Source organism: Protopterus annectens, chromosome 3.part1 (assembly GCF_019279795.1).
Source record: "Protopterus annectens isolate FY-2018-M chromosome 3.part1, PAN1.0, whole genome shotgun sequence".
NCBI lineage: Eukaryota > Metazoa > Chordata > Ceratodontiformes > Protopteridae > Protopterus > Protopterus annectens.
In genome coordinates, this window is record NC_056732.1 from 1,371,473,379 (window position 1) to 1,371,488,860 (window position 15,482).

Consider the following 15,482-nt stretch of genomic DNA (forward strand, 5'->3'; position numbering starts at 1 on the left):
ATTCACATTCCACCCACAACCCCAAACAAGGAAACTAATGTGAAATACTTTTCCAAAGCAAACTTTACATTGCTTAAGATCGAAGTTAAAAGGTTCACAGCCACCACAACAATGGACAACGCTGACCAGGATGTTGAAACCTATACAAAGGCACTCTATGATCATCTGCAGGAATGCATGGATCATGCTATCCCAAGGCAAACCAAGACTCACTCCTCCAAGAAAAGGAAACCAGTCTGGTGGACCCCTGCCATAAACAGGCTCTACAATTGAAGGAGGATACTAGTACAGATAAGAGCGAACTCCCTAGAAGGAAAGACATCCCTGATCAGTATCAGCAAGACACTACAGTCCCTCATAAATTCTTCCAAGGCTAGCTTTGAAAGAGATAATTCCAATGACTCTAACGATGACCACAAAGCATTCTTTAGCTATGTCAAGAACCTAAGTGGATACTCTCAGATCTGCTCTGAGTTGGTGCAGACTGGCAGACAATACACTGAACTGAATGATATTGCCAACATTTCAGCAGACAGGTTCAGTGCAAACTTTACACCCCTCTCAACCCTGAAAGGGCCCAAAACCATACCAGGCACTGTTATTTTTGCTTCACTGTATAGTTTTTCAGATCTCTGCTGAAGGTGTTTTCCCCCCTCCCCCTATTTCTCTGTGTCTTAAGTTGGTATAACTGGTTTTACATCCTGTGTGTTATCTGAAAATCTCAAGGATTACTTGCATAAAATTAGACCCTCTTAGTAAAAGTCTGCATATCATTGCTGGAGCCTTCCTGTGTCCTGACAGAGTGCTCTTCAAACTATCTGGAGATATACAGAGCTGAGTATATTTTTCTGGCACTTCAGAGCTGTGTATTGGTAATTGTTGTTTGACTAATTTTATATAATTGCTGGCTGACTTCAGAGTTGTGCACTGTTATTTTTGCTTCACTGTATAGTTTTTCAGATCTCTGCTGAAGGTGTTGGTTTTCCCATACCCACCCTATTCCTGTGTTGTTTAAATTTGGAGGCTTTTGCAGTTGCCCGCCCCCACTGTAGATTTGATCTGGGACACTCCTCCCCCCAGTCCCATCTCTTTACCTCATTCCATCTAATAGACTCCTTCTGCACTTGTTTTTAGTGATTTTTAATTTAATTGCATTTTTTAAACTGTTTGGTCTAACATTGCTACATACTCAAGTGTGCTAGCTTGCACTGCATTTGAATTGTTTTTACTGCTGTTTTAGCTACTTTTCTGTATATAATATATATATATATATATATATATATATATATATATATATATATATATATAGATATAGATATATATATATATATATATATATATATATATATATATATATATATATATACATTTCCTGTAACTAGTGTAGTCCAGATTCAGATTTGCTGTATCCAGTACTGTATGTAAGCTTCTGAGCCCCCCCCCCCAAGCTTTCTGTGTTGGAGAGATGCCTTCTAGCTTATCAATGGGAGTGGTAAGCACTAGGTAACCTATCTACCACATAAGGAGTGGTTCTGGCCCAGAAATTGTAGTTATTGGCCGTTTGGGCAGTTTTTCCATCTCTCTCAACTTTCTGATTTAAAAGCCCGCATTTGCACTTGTTTCCCCCCTTTCCTGTAACTAGTTTAGTCCAGATACAGATTCTTAGTTTTAGCTCTTGAATTTGCTTATTCATGATCGGCACTTATTCAGAACTTGTAAGCACTAAATAACCCATAAACACTAAATAACCTACTAATTACTACAGCACTCAACCTTCCTCATTACCTAGAGGAAAACAGTTTTGGTACTTACTTTCCTCACTTGCTTAGAGAAAAACAGGTCTTGTACTCACTTTCTTCACTTATCTAGAGGAAATTGTTTTTTATTCAGGCATGTCCAAGGGTCAGCTCCCAGTGTTCTCTCCTGTCTATCTGATGAATCTGGGCATCTTGGGGCAATGTAGAAATTGCCTCATGTACACAGACAACCCTCTCCTTCTACCACCCAACACTACAACCTGTGAGAGATGCACTTATCTAGACAAACTGGAGGTAAAGCTCTCTCCAATCAAGACTGAACTTGACAGTCAAGAGAAGAAGGTAAACACTTGCACCACAGCACACCCATCACATAGTCTCACTAAATCTACACCACCAAAATACACACATAGAAACACAAAAACATTCGCGGAGGCTCTCAGTAATAATCTGCTCAAGCAACAGAGACCTCCAAAGCAGAAATGCAAGCAACCTCCACCCCCCCAACACAACCCAAATGATACATAGCCCGCAGACTTAGTGTGCCACTCAACCACAGCCAATAAGGCAAAACAACATACCCAACACACTAGTCATAGGTGACTATAGTCAGGCACACTTGATGTCCCACTCACCAGGCTAAACAAGGAGAAGGGTACTGTCAGCTGTCTGTCAGGTACCAGGATCCGCCGCATAACCCATGCACTCAGGTCACTCCACAACAAGTACAAATATGACTCTGCCATTGTCCATGTTGGTGTGAATGACCTGAGACGTACCTCCCTGGACTACATGAAAAGAGACATGGAAGAACCCTCCGATCTTGTAGCCCAGGCAGGTATGACCCTAGCCCTGAGTAGCATTCTGCCATCTCCCAGAATGATGCCGCAGTACAAGGACAAAATGATTGACTTCAACAATTGGCTAAGCTTCTGGTGCCATTCTAAAGGGATCCAGTATCTGTCTGCCTGGGATGACATGGTCGACAGACCACAATGCTTTGCCAGAGATGGCCTGCACCTGGGATTCCGGATACTGGCTAAGGTTCTTGACGCCCCTATAGTGCCTTTTTTAGGCAAGGTTCAAATGACAAATTCACCACCTTAACAGGAACAGGCAAGCAAAAACTGAGGGTAATGGTACTCAATGCTGGAAGTCTAAATCTCAAAATGCACTCACTCAAGGCACTCCTTAAAATGGAGAACATTGATATCTGTGCAGTGACTGAGACCTGGTTCAAGGCTCCAGAGAGCACCCCTGCACTACCAGGCTATAACTCATACCACACTTTTCGGCCATGTAACCTGGACTGGAACACCAAAGGTGGAGGTGTGTCCATATTCATTAAGGATATCCACACCTCCAGGCTAGTTGCTCAGCATAATGCATCCAAGGTTATCCAAGTGCAACTAACTCTGGGCAAAACTGCAATCAAAATTATAGCTTGCTACAGATCACCCACCATGCCACAGGATTCCCACTCCTCTCTTCTTGATGTACTGGAAAATATTAGGGTTCAACCAAACACCCTAATAATGGGCAATTTCAACTACCCCACCATTAACTGGGAAAACTACTCATGTACCAACTCCTTCGCTCAACGCTTTCTGGAATTCATAAACTCCAATGCCCTGGATCAACTTATCCACACCCCCACCAGGGGCAACAATATCCTAGATCTAGTCATTACCAATATGAGTGACCAGTGTTTCACACCTGAAGTCAACTCCTCATTGGTCTGATCCGACCATAAGCTAATTACCATAGATATCCACATCCTGCCCCCACTCTCCATTAAGGAAACCATGGTAAAAAATTTCTCCATAGCCAACTTCATGCTTCTTAAGACAGAAGTGGTGAACTTCATGACACCCATGCAGATGGACAATACAGTTACGACTACTGAATCCTACACAATTGCACTTTATAAGCACTTACATGAGTGCATGGATCGTGCTATCCCAAACAGAACCAAGACGCTATCCTCCAAAAAAGGAAGGCAATCTGGTGGTCCCCTGCAATAAACAAACTGTACAACAGAAGGAAGAAACTGTTGCAAAAGAGAGTAAAATCCCATGAGTGGAGGAGCTCCCTAGTCAGCCTCAGTAAGAAGCTGCGATCTCTGATAAAATCCTCCAAAGCTAGATATGAAAAGAAAATTGCCACTGATTCTAAAGACAACCACAAAGCATTATATAGCTATGTCAAGAATCTCAATGGCAAAACTCAGATCTGCTCTGAGTTACAGCACAATGGCACTAAATATACAGACCCAACTGATATTGCCAACATCCTGGCAGATAGGTTCAGTGCTAACTTTACCCCCCTCTCACCCCCTAAAGAGCCCATCTGTATACCGGAAGAATGCAAAGTTCCTGTAATCACGGCTGCACAGGCAAAAACCACACTCTCCAAAGCCAAGAACACAGCATCCATGGGACCAGACAACATCCCAAGCTGCATTCTACATGAACTACAGAACGAACTGGCACCCCACCTAAGTACCATGTTCAATCATAGCCTCACCTCAGGCTTTGTGCCTGCTGAATGGCGCACAGCGATGGTTATCCCACTCCACAAGGGGGGAGCCACCACGGACCCCGGGAACTACCATCCCATTAGCCTGACGAGCCTGGTCTGCAAGGCCATGGAATGTATCATCATGGCACTTATAAACAAATACATTGGTAATCTCCAAACTCTGGACCCCACCCAGTTCGGGTTTGTAAAAGGCAGATCATGTCTCCTAAACCTGATAGACTTGTTTGAAGCAGTCACCAAAGCCATAGACAAGGGTAAAGTGGTTCACACAGCCTATCTAAGTCTTGCCAAGGCTTTTGACACCATCCCCCACTCTGGAATTATAGATAAACTCACTAAACTAGGTATAAATCCCTATATCACAAGATGGGTTGCCAACTGGCTCACTGACAGAACCCACACTGTGAAAGTAGCAGACTCCAAATCCGACTTCAGACCAGTGACAAGAGGAGTACCACAGGGTTCAGTCCTGGGTCCTCTCCTGTTTGGTATCTACTTCTCTGAAGTACAGGCTAACACAGAAGGTCTTTGGCTAATGAAGTTCGCAGATGACTGCAAACTAGGAGCCATAATCGAAACTCCTAACGATGTGGACATTCTACAAAAGGGCCTTACTGAGAAAGATGCCTGGTGTCAAAGCCATGGCCTCAAGCTCAATGCCAAAAAGTGCATTGTCACCCCCTTTGGTAAAAACTCTGTACCCATGAACTACAACATAGGCAGTAGTATACTTAACAGCGAAAGTGTGATAAGAGACCTTGGGACACAGGTGGACAGTAGTCTCTCCTTTGATAACCACATCGCCACAGTAGCCAGGAAATCCTTCTACGTGGCACACCTCATCACAAAAGGTTTCTCATCCAGAAAAAAAGAGGTCATTGTTCCCCTCTACTCATCACTCATTAGACCCATTATAGAGTACAATGCCCCTTTTGGTATGTACCTCACAAGACATCTACAACAAGTGGAAAGGCTGCAGAAATACCTCACAAAGAGGATTACCAGCCTCAAACAGATGCCCTACGCAGACCGTCTCAAAAAATCTCCAGCTTTACTCCATCGCATTTCGCCTACTCAGAGGTGATCTCTGCCTAACATACAAAGCTATGTCAAACCCAGAGCTGTTGGACATGTTCCACTTAAAGAAATCACAATCCCTCTGAGTTACACGCTCTAGGGACCTAAACATTGTCACCGCAATAAACTGAACATATCGGAGGGATAGATTCCTGTCCCAGGGACTTCCCATACTCTGAAATAAACTACCTATCTATATCAAACAAAGCTCCTCATTAGCACTCTTCAAGAAAAATCTTGATAACTGGATGGGAAATAGGAAATTCACCCCGGGGATCACCTCTGTGGCTCTGCTTGACAGTGGCACAGGAAAATAATTTTCTTGGGTGGCAAAAGCCAGGGTACCTTTTTGGCTTGTATAGGCCCCAGGGCTGATAGCCTAGTACCTACCTATGAACCTATGAACCTATGTATGACCCCGGCAATCACCGATACACAGGTTAAAACAGCCCTATCCAAAGCCTAGAACACAGCCTCAGTGGGACCAGATGGTGTCCCAGGCTGTGTTTTACAAGAGCTCCAAAATGAACTAACCCCTCACCTAAACACACTGTTCAAACACAGCCTCTCTACAGGCTACGTACCCACAGAGTGGCGCACAGCAACAGTTATCACACTCCACAAAGGTGGCATCACAACGGACCATGGGAACTATTGCCCTATAAGCCTGACTAGCCTGGTCTGCAAGGCTATGGAGCACATCATCATGGATGTCATTCACAGAGACATTGGGTACCTCCAAACCTTTGACCCCACCCAGTTTTGCTTTGTTAATGGCAGACCATGCCTCCTAAACCTGGTGGACTTCTTTGAGACAGTTACCAAGGCATTAGATGAGGGTAAGGAGGTCCACACAGCCTACCTTGACCTCGCAAAGGCTTTCAACACCATTCCCCATTCTGGTATTATAGACATACCTATCAACCTGAGCATTAACCCCTACATCACGAGATGGTTTGCAACGTGGCTCATGGACAGAACCCACACAGTGAGAGTTGCAGACCCTAGGTCCGACTGTAAACCAGTTGCAAGTGGCATCCCCCGGGCTCAGTCCTAGGACCCCTCATGTTCGATATATACTTCTCTGAGGTACAGGCAAGCACAGGAGGACTTTGGCCGAAAAGGTTTGCAGATGACTGGAAACTAGGGGTCATAACTGGTTTCCCAGCTGATACAGACACCCTCCAGAAGGGTCTCACTGAGACAGATACCTGGTGTCAATATCATGGCCTCAAGCTGAATGCTAAAAAAGTACATAGTCATCCCCTTTGGAAAAAACTAATTACCCACAGACTACCACATAGGTGGTAGTCCCCTACATACATAAAAAGTAATAAGGGATCTGGGAACCCAAGTAGATAGCAATCTCTCCTTTGATAACCATATTGCCACGCTGGTTAGAATATCCTTCTACGTGGCCCCCCTAATCTCAAATGGGTTCACATCCAGAACAAAAGAGGTTATTGTGCCTCTCCACTCATGATTTATTAGACCCATTAAAGGATATAACACCCCATTTGGGATGTACCTTACAAGACACCTGCAACAGCTTGAAAGAACGCAAAAGTACCACACCAAGAGGATTACTGACCTCAAACAGATGATCTATGCAACCCAACTAAAGAAACTCCAGCTGTACTCGGTTGCATACCGCGTACTCAGAGATGATCTCTGCTTGACATATAAGGCCCATGTCCAACCCAGTATTGATGGATATGCTCCACCTAAACAAAAGCCCCTGAGAGTCACATGCTCTAGGGATAGAAACCTTACCACAATGATAACTAGGACGTGTTGGAGGGATAGATTCCTGACCTAGAGACACCCCATGCTTTGGAACATGATTCCAATGTACATCAGGCAAGGACCCTCACTAGCACTCTTCAAGAGAAACCTTGACAGGTGGATGGGAGACAGACATGTACCCCGGGGATCACTGCAGTGGCTCTGCTAGACAGAGGCACAGGGAACTAATGGCTCTGCTGTTCAGAGGCACAGGGAACTAACCTAAGGGGATAGCGGAAGCCAACACACTCTAGCTAGGCTTATAAATGCCCTTGGGCAGACAGCCTAGTACCTACCTATGAACCTATGAACCTATGAGCCTATTACATGTCTAATGTACATGGATAGTTAACTAGCTCTTCCATTTTACTTTTCTATCATGCTGATAAACTGTTGGGTGACTACAAGTCATATGTATCCTGTTATTGTGTATTGTAAATGCCAATAGACATAACTAATGTTTGCTTAACATAACAGTAATGCTATGTAAAATGTAATACATATCTGCCTACAATACTGTACATTACACAGTTATTGGCACAATATCCCACAATGCAAATCATAACTACACAGTAGGCCCACCTTCGACATGTTATTCTCAGTAATATACCCATACATATGCCTACTCTTACAATATATCAACATATACTATCCCCTGTTATAGCACGTACTTGTTGGACCAACCCTGCCACTGATAGCGGCTGGAGAGGAATAGTTGGGTTCAAAGCCTTTATATAGCATCCCTTGTGGTGTATGAGGTGTTTGCCTTGTGACCTACAGCAGTACACACATAAATACTACAAGCATTACTATGCTCAACAATACATCACTACAAGATAACTGTTTCCACTATATGCATTGCGTACACTTTAATTATTACAGAACTGGTACTACATACACAGACATACTGAGTGTTCTACATACCTTATTAGTAACTCGAGGTGTCGTTGACTGTTATTTCAATCCTTTTCAGCTTGTGTTTCAATCTTCTTTGTAATGTTCTGCTTGTATATACAGATGGTTTGAATGTGTGACAAGCCATCCTTTTATAGTTAAATATCAGTAACATGTGCTATCCTGACCACCAATTTGTGTTTCAAAGTAGTTAATTACATGCACATCAGCTGTGCAGCTACTCCATTAGCCAATACCATGGCAACAATGGTGTATAAATGAGTACTCCACTTGGATGTTGTCCCTTTGCCTTACTTTCGAGAAAGACATCCTGGATGTGTTGTTTGTGATGTATTGCAATAGCTATATGGAGACATACAGAGATATATTAGCTTCATGACTCCCGTGGATTGTGTGTAATGCCTAGAAGATGTTCTACATGTGAGTACAACTGTTATATTTCAGAACATTGCTACTTATGCAGGGTTTGTTTGTACCTGATACTTCTTATAGTTTCATAGTTTCATAGTATAGTACTAGGCTATCTGCCCTGGGGCATTTGTAAGCCTAGCCATAGTGATGTGGCTTTTGCCACCCCATGAAATGGTACAAAAGATGTACAGAATAAATTTAGAATACTGTGCCTCTGTCTAGTAGTGACACAATGAAGGTCCCATTATATAATAGAATTAGTTTACTGTGCCCCTGTCTAGCAGTGACACAGATGTGACCCCTGGGGTAAACTTACGATCTCCCATCCACTCATCAAGATTTCTCTTGAAGAGAGTCAGTGAGGGGCTCTGCCTAATACGAACTGGGATCTTGTTCCAAAGCATGGGAAGCCTCTGGGTTATGAATCTATCCCTCCAGCATGTCCTATTCATACTTGTGCCGAGGTTTAAGTCTTTAGCTCTCGTGGTCCTGATGGATTTGGATTTTTTGAGGTGGAGCATGTCCATCAGATCCTGATTGGACATGGCCTTGTACATCAGGCAGAGATCACCTCTGAGCAGGCGGTATGCTACTGAATAGAGCTGAAGTTTCTTTAGTCTGGCAGAATAAGACATATGTTGGAAACCCTTGATCCTCTTGGTGAGTTACTTTTGTGGTCTCTCCAGCTGTTGCAAATGCCGGGTGAGGTACATACCAAATGGGGCATTGTACTCAATCATGGGTCTGATGAGGGAGGAGTATAGGGGTACAATGACATCCTTGGATCTGGATGTGAATCCCTTCATGATGAGGTGTGCAAGGTAGAATGTTTTTCTAACCACTTTGGCAACGTGGGTGTCAAATGAGAGGTTGCTGTTGACTTGGGTCCCTAGGTCTCTGATTACTTTTTCCGTACTCAGTGGGTTGCTGTCTATGTGATAATTCGTGGGTACTTTGTTTTTTCCAAAGGGGATGACTATACATTTTTTGGCATTTAGTTTAAGGCCGTGACTCCGACACCAGTTGTCCGTTTCTGTGAGGCCTTTTTGTAGGATGTATGTGTCCGCTGGTGTATCGACTATGGCACCTAGTTTGCAGTCATCTGTGAACTTTGTCAGCCACAGCCCTCCCATGTTTGCTTTAACATCTGAGAAATAAATGCCGAACAAGAGGGGTCCCAGGACAGATCCCTGTGGGACACCACTTGTGACTGGCTTTGAGTCTGACATTGCTCCAGTGATTTTAACTTTATAGGTTCTGTCCTTTAGCCAGTTTGCAACCCATCTTGTGACATAAGGGTTTACGTTTAAGCTGTTGAGCTTATCTATGATGCCTGAGTGGGGTATTGTGTCGAAGGCCTTAGCCAAGTCCAGGTAGGCTGTATGGACTGCTTTGCCCTCATCAATGGCTCTAGTGACTGTTTCGAAAAAGTCAACCAGGTTCAAAAGGCAGCATCTGCCCTTTACAAAGCCGAACTGGGTGGGGTCAAGTGTCTGTAGGTCCCCTATGTCTCTGTTTATGAGTTCCATAATGATTCTTTCCATAGCTTTGCAGACCAGGCTGGTTAAGCTTATGGGGCAGTAGTTTCCAGGGTCTGTAGAGGCACCCCCTTTGTGGAGTGGGACCACTGTTGCTGTACGCCAGTGTTCAGGTACATATCCCGAAGTAAGGCTAAGGTTAAATAGCATTTTTATGTGTGGGTTTAGCTCCTCTTGGAGTTCACATAACATGCAACCTGGGATACCGTCAGGTCCCATTGATGCTGTGTTTTTAGCTTTGTTTAGGGTGGTTCTCACTTGGACATCTGAGATGACTGGGAGATTACATTCAGCTGGGATAAGTATTTCTTCTTTTGGGGGTGAGGGAGGGGAGAAATTTGCACTGAACCTGTCAGCCAGAATGTTGGCAATATCTGTGGGTTCAGTGTATTTTTTGTTGTTGTGAACCAACTCTGAGCATATCTGAGGGTTTCCGCCCAGGTTTCTAACATAGCTGAAGAAGGCTTTGTGGTTATCTTTAGTGTCCTTAGCGATTTTTCTCTCAAAGTTGGCCTTGGAAGTTTGTATGAGAGAACATAGTTTTCTGCTAATGTTGATCAGAGATGTCTTCCCTTCATGGGATTTTGCTCTGACGTGTAGTAGCTTCCTTCTTTTGTTATACAATTTGTTAATGGCTGAGGTCCACCAGACAGGACGCTTGCCTTTGGTGGAGAGGGACTTGGATTTATTTGGGATTGCATGATCCATGCATTCTTGGAGATGTCCATAGAAAGCATTTGTGAAGGATTCGGCATTGTGGGATGTGGTATCCACTGGCACAGTGGGCTTAAAGGATACCATCTCAGTCTTAAGAAGAGTGAAGTCTGCTTTTGAGAAGTTTTTCACTGTGGTCTTTTGTGCTGGGGATGGAGGTGGGATATGTATATCCAGGGTGATTAGTTTGTGGTCAGATCTCACTAGTGAGGGGTATACTTCCGGTGTGGAGCATTTTGTCCCCATGTTTGTGATGATCATGTCTAGTATATTATCTCCCCTAGTGGGAGAGGTGACTAGTTGTTCCAGTGCATTTGAATTTATGAATTCCAGGAACCTTTGGGCTAGGGTATTAGGGCTAGAATAATGTACCCAATCTATGAAGTCTCCCAGTATGATGGTATTTTGTGATACATTCATATCCTCCAATGTCTTCAGGAAGGCTGAGTGGGGTTCTTGAGACTGGGAGGGTGGTCTGTAACATGCTACCAGTTGTATAGCAGTTTTGCCTATGGTTAGTTGCACCTGTATGGTCTCTGATGCTTCATGTGTTGCTACTAACCTGGAGATGTGGGTGTCCTTGATGAATATGGACACTCCCCCTCCCTTTGTGGTTTGGCCTGGGTTTTGGGGCCGAAAAGCATGATACGAGGTATAGCCTGGTAGCGCTAGGGTGCTCTCAGGAGCCTTGAACCAGGTTTCAGTTACTGCACAGACGTCGATGTTCTCCATGCTGAGGAGTGCATCAAGTGCCTGCATCTTGAGATTTAGACTTCTGGCATTGAGCAGCTTTACCCTTAGTTTTTTTCCATTTTTATTTTCTAAGGAGGTGGGTTTGTCTTTTGAGCCTTGCCTAAAAAAGGCACTATGGGGGTGGCAAGAGCCTTAGCCAATATCCGGAAGCCCAGTGGTGACAGGTGTAAGCCATCCCTTGTGAAGCAGCGTGGCTTGTCCAACATGTCATCCCAGGCAGACAGACATTGGATCCCCTTAGAATGACACCAGTACTTGAGCCAATTATTAAAGCTGATCATCTTATCTTTGTATTGTGGTATCATTCTTGGTGAGGGCAAGATGCTGCTCAGGGTCAGGGTCATACCAGCCTGGGCTACATAATCGGAGAGCTCCTCTATGTCTCTTTTCATGTAGTCCAGGGAGGTACGTCTCAGGTCATTCACACCAGCATGGACAATGACGGAGTCATATTTGTACTTGCTTTGGAGTGACATGAGTGCGTGTGTTATGTGGCGGATCCTAGCTCCCAATAGACAGCTCACAGTCACCCTCTCCTTGTTCAGCCTGGTCAGCGGACATCAGTGTGTCTGACTATAGAGTCACCTATTACTAGTGTATCAGGCATGGTGTTTGGCCTTAAGGGCTGTGATTGGTTGACACACTGATTTATTGAAGTATGTGTTGCATGTGTTTTGTTTTGAGGTGGTGGATTTTTGGATGTCTGCTTTGGGAGCCTCTGTTGTTTTGGTAAGTTTTTTATTAGAGCCTCTGAGTATGTCTTTGTGTTTTTATGTGTTTGGTTTGCAGTTGTGGTAGGTCTATGTGGGACTGGGATTGTTGTGTGTGTGGTTACCATCTCCTCCTGTCTGGTCATGCCAGCCCTGAGTTGAGAGAGTTCAGCCTCCAGTTTGGCTATATAGTTGCATCTCTCACATGTATTTGTGTTTGTTGGGAGGAGGAGAGGGTTGTCTGTGTACATGAGACAATTGTAGCATTGTCTCAAGATACCCAGATTGACCAGATGTTTCAGTCTGGCAAGGATGTTTGAGCAGCTCAAGGCTGTATGGCTATGAATATAATGTTAGGTGGTTTACAGTGTGCTCACCAGACATCTTTGGTTTGGTGTAAATGTGTATCATGCTGTGCTGATAATCAGTAACTGGTAACACTTCCTGGTGTACACACAACCCTCTGAAACGGGATTAGTGCAAACAAACTCTGTAACATCAGCAGCTGTTCCATTGTATAACAACAACTATTTCACATAGGGCCATGTTAGTGTGTCTCTGACAAGATATGTTAAGGCTTCAGCAGATGTCGTACAGTGAGTGAATGATTTGTGATGTTAGTACAGTATGTATTGTAATTGGTTTGGGTGTGGGGGAGATGTGGGTGGGTGTACATAGCAGATGCAGGTGTGTAAGGACTGCTTTTATACATATTCAATATGTGTGTGAGGGTTCCTTCTCTATTTGAACACCTATGCTTTAGTGGACTAATACTATGGTAATTGCAGGCTGATTCATTAAGGCACTATTAAATGGTTCCTGTATAGCATGCAGGTGATGTTAGTCCTTGAATCCTTTCGGCAATACATCAGAATGTCATAAAGTGTTGCTACATGAAAGCTGTCTGTGAATTTCTGTCATAGGTATTTGCAGTCATTGGTGTTGTGTTGGTGACTGACCCTCTTTGGCTAGGGTTGCCACCTTTTCAAATGGCCATAGTGGGACATTTTTGGGACACACATCAGATTTTACAGGCTGACACATACCCACGGTCAGTACAAAGGATAGAACTTTACTTTTTTGCCTAAATAAAAGCTAATTCTTGTAGCAGTTTAGTTGTTTATTCTGCTTCTTGTAATGTTTAGGTATTTTAGATACAAAAATAACTATTTTATGCAACTATTACATAAAATACGGGACATAATTATGTCCTACAATCTCAGGACATTTGCCATTTTTAATATTTTTGGTCAGAACACAACTTCCTAAAGAGGGACTGTCCCTCGCAAAGTGGGACAGGTGGTAACCCTATCTTTGGCTCATGCCCATAGCACATATTTGTAATAGTGTATAGGCATATACTCTCCATATCCTTTGTTCATATAGTTTGGTCGTGGCAGAATGTGTAATTGCTATGGTCCATGTTATACTCATATATGAACACTTCAACCACTGTATACAGGATACCTATGGAATCCCAAACGCACACAATTCCGATGCCCACAGTACCGGGCCCAGACTCCCAAACCCCACATTACCGAACACTCAAACACGTGACAGTCAAACTCACAAAAGTAACACAAACACAGAACACACACAAACACGCACACACAGACACACTGCTACCCACCACATCCAAATAAACCATCCTACACTACGTATGAGCAGGTGGGCAAGCCCCCCTACACCCCTCATGTGGGTGGCTGCGCCTCCCACACCCCCCTACTTTAATATTCTACCACCGAGATCGCACAAACAGACACACAAGGCAAACCCACACCCACACATTACAGTCCCTCAGAAACACACAACACACTCAGAACACACACATACACACACTAAAGCCCTCAGAAACACACTTACACACAGTAACCTACCTGAACTGCAACACCAGAAGCACTAACTCAAAGTCCCTTAACATCGGGATTTTAAAACTCACGCTTCTGATGTTTTGGTACTGTGGTCTTTTGGGCTTTAAGCCTCGGGATTACACACGTCGGTATGTCAAGCACTCGGTATTTGGTAGGTATCCCGTTTATATGTACCTCCATGGTTGTGTAGATGTTGTTAACCTATCTATATACCTACATATATATGTATATCCCTATATATCAACATCTCTCTCTCTCTCTCTCTCTATATATATATGTTGATTTATATATATATATATATATATATATATATATATATATATATATATATACATATATATATATATATATATATATATATATATATATACATATACATATTTATATATATATATATATATATATATATATATATATATATATATACATATATATATATATATATATATATATATATATATAGCATACACCTTTCATTGGGTACATGGCGGTTTGTCCTATTTCCACACAATCCTCCCTTTTGTGTTTTAACCTGTCAGAATAGACAACTGCCATTGGTACATCTCAGGTAGTTTAGTGGTAGGTTATTGTGAAGATTGTGTACATAGTTGCATGTTCTAATCCTGTCAGTGTTCATGTTACCTCTTAGAGCAGGCACTGGTTTTGCAAGGGTGATTAATGCACATTTCAGTGGTTGTGAGCTGATTTGCCCGTGATCTGTGCGATGTTCAGCAAAGGTTAAACCTGTGCGGCGCTTATCTGTGTAGTCATGTTTAAGCGCCGCTTACCGGAACTTACCGGCGCAAAAACCTGCTAACGACTGCTTAAAAGTGCTTTAATCACCCTGCATCCAACATCCCTTATTTGGGACCTCAAAATGATGTAACAGCCCTTGCAGGTCTTGAAACCGGGACCATGAACACCACAGTCACTGGCTTTGCCACTGAGGCATCTGAGATATGTACAACTTTTATGGTGTTTAGTATGCACAGTGTACTACAGCCGTTCCTCACTACTGCAAACATATGTGTAAGTCAGTTGGTGTACATATATATGATACCTGTTAATGTTCATATGTTTGTTGAAGTCAGTGTTGCAATGTGACCTGACAGGGTGTATTATGGATGAGAATGGTTCTTGTTTTGTGTCCTTTTTACATTGTGCCCATACTCCATGTGTACCCCTCCAGTTCACGTAATGAACATCTGACACATGCCCTCCTTGATGCATATTCTATTAGCCAGCGGTCCTCCCCCACACCAATCTCCACATACACAGCAACAATTGCTTCTATGAGGAATTAGGTTAATATTAATAGTTATAATACCAGAGCTGCATGTGTTTTGCGTACACTTCTATCCATTTGGAATGCTTCTGTGTCACAAAGTGTGTTCATAGATCTTTATATAT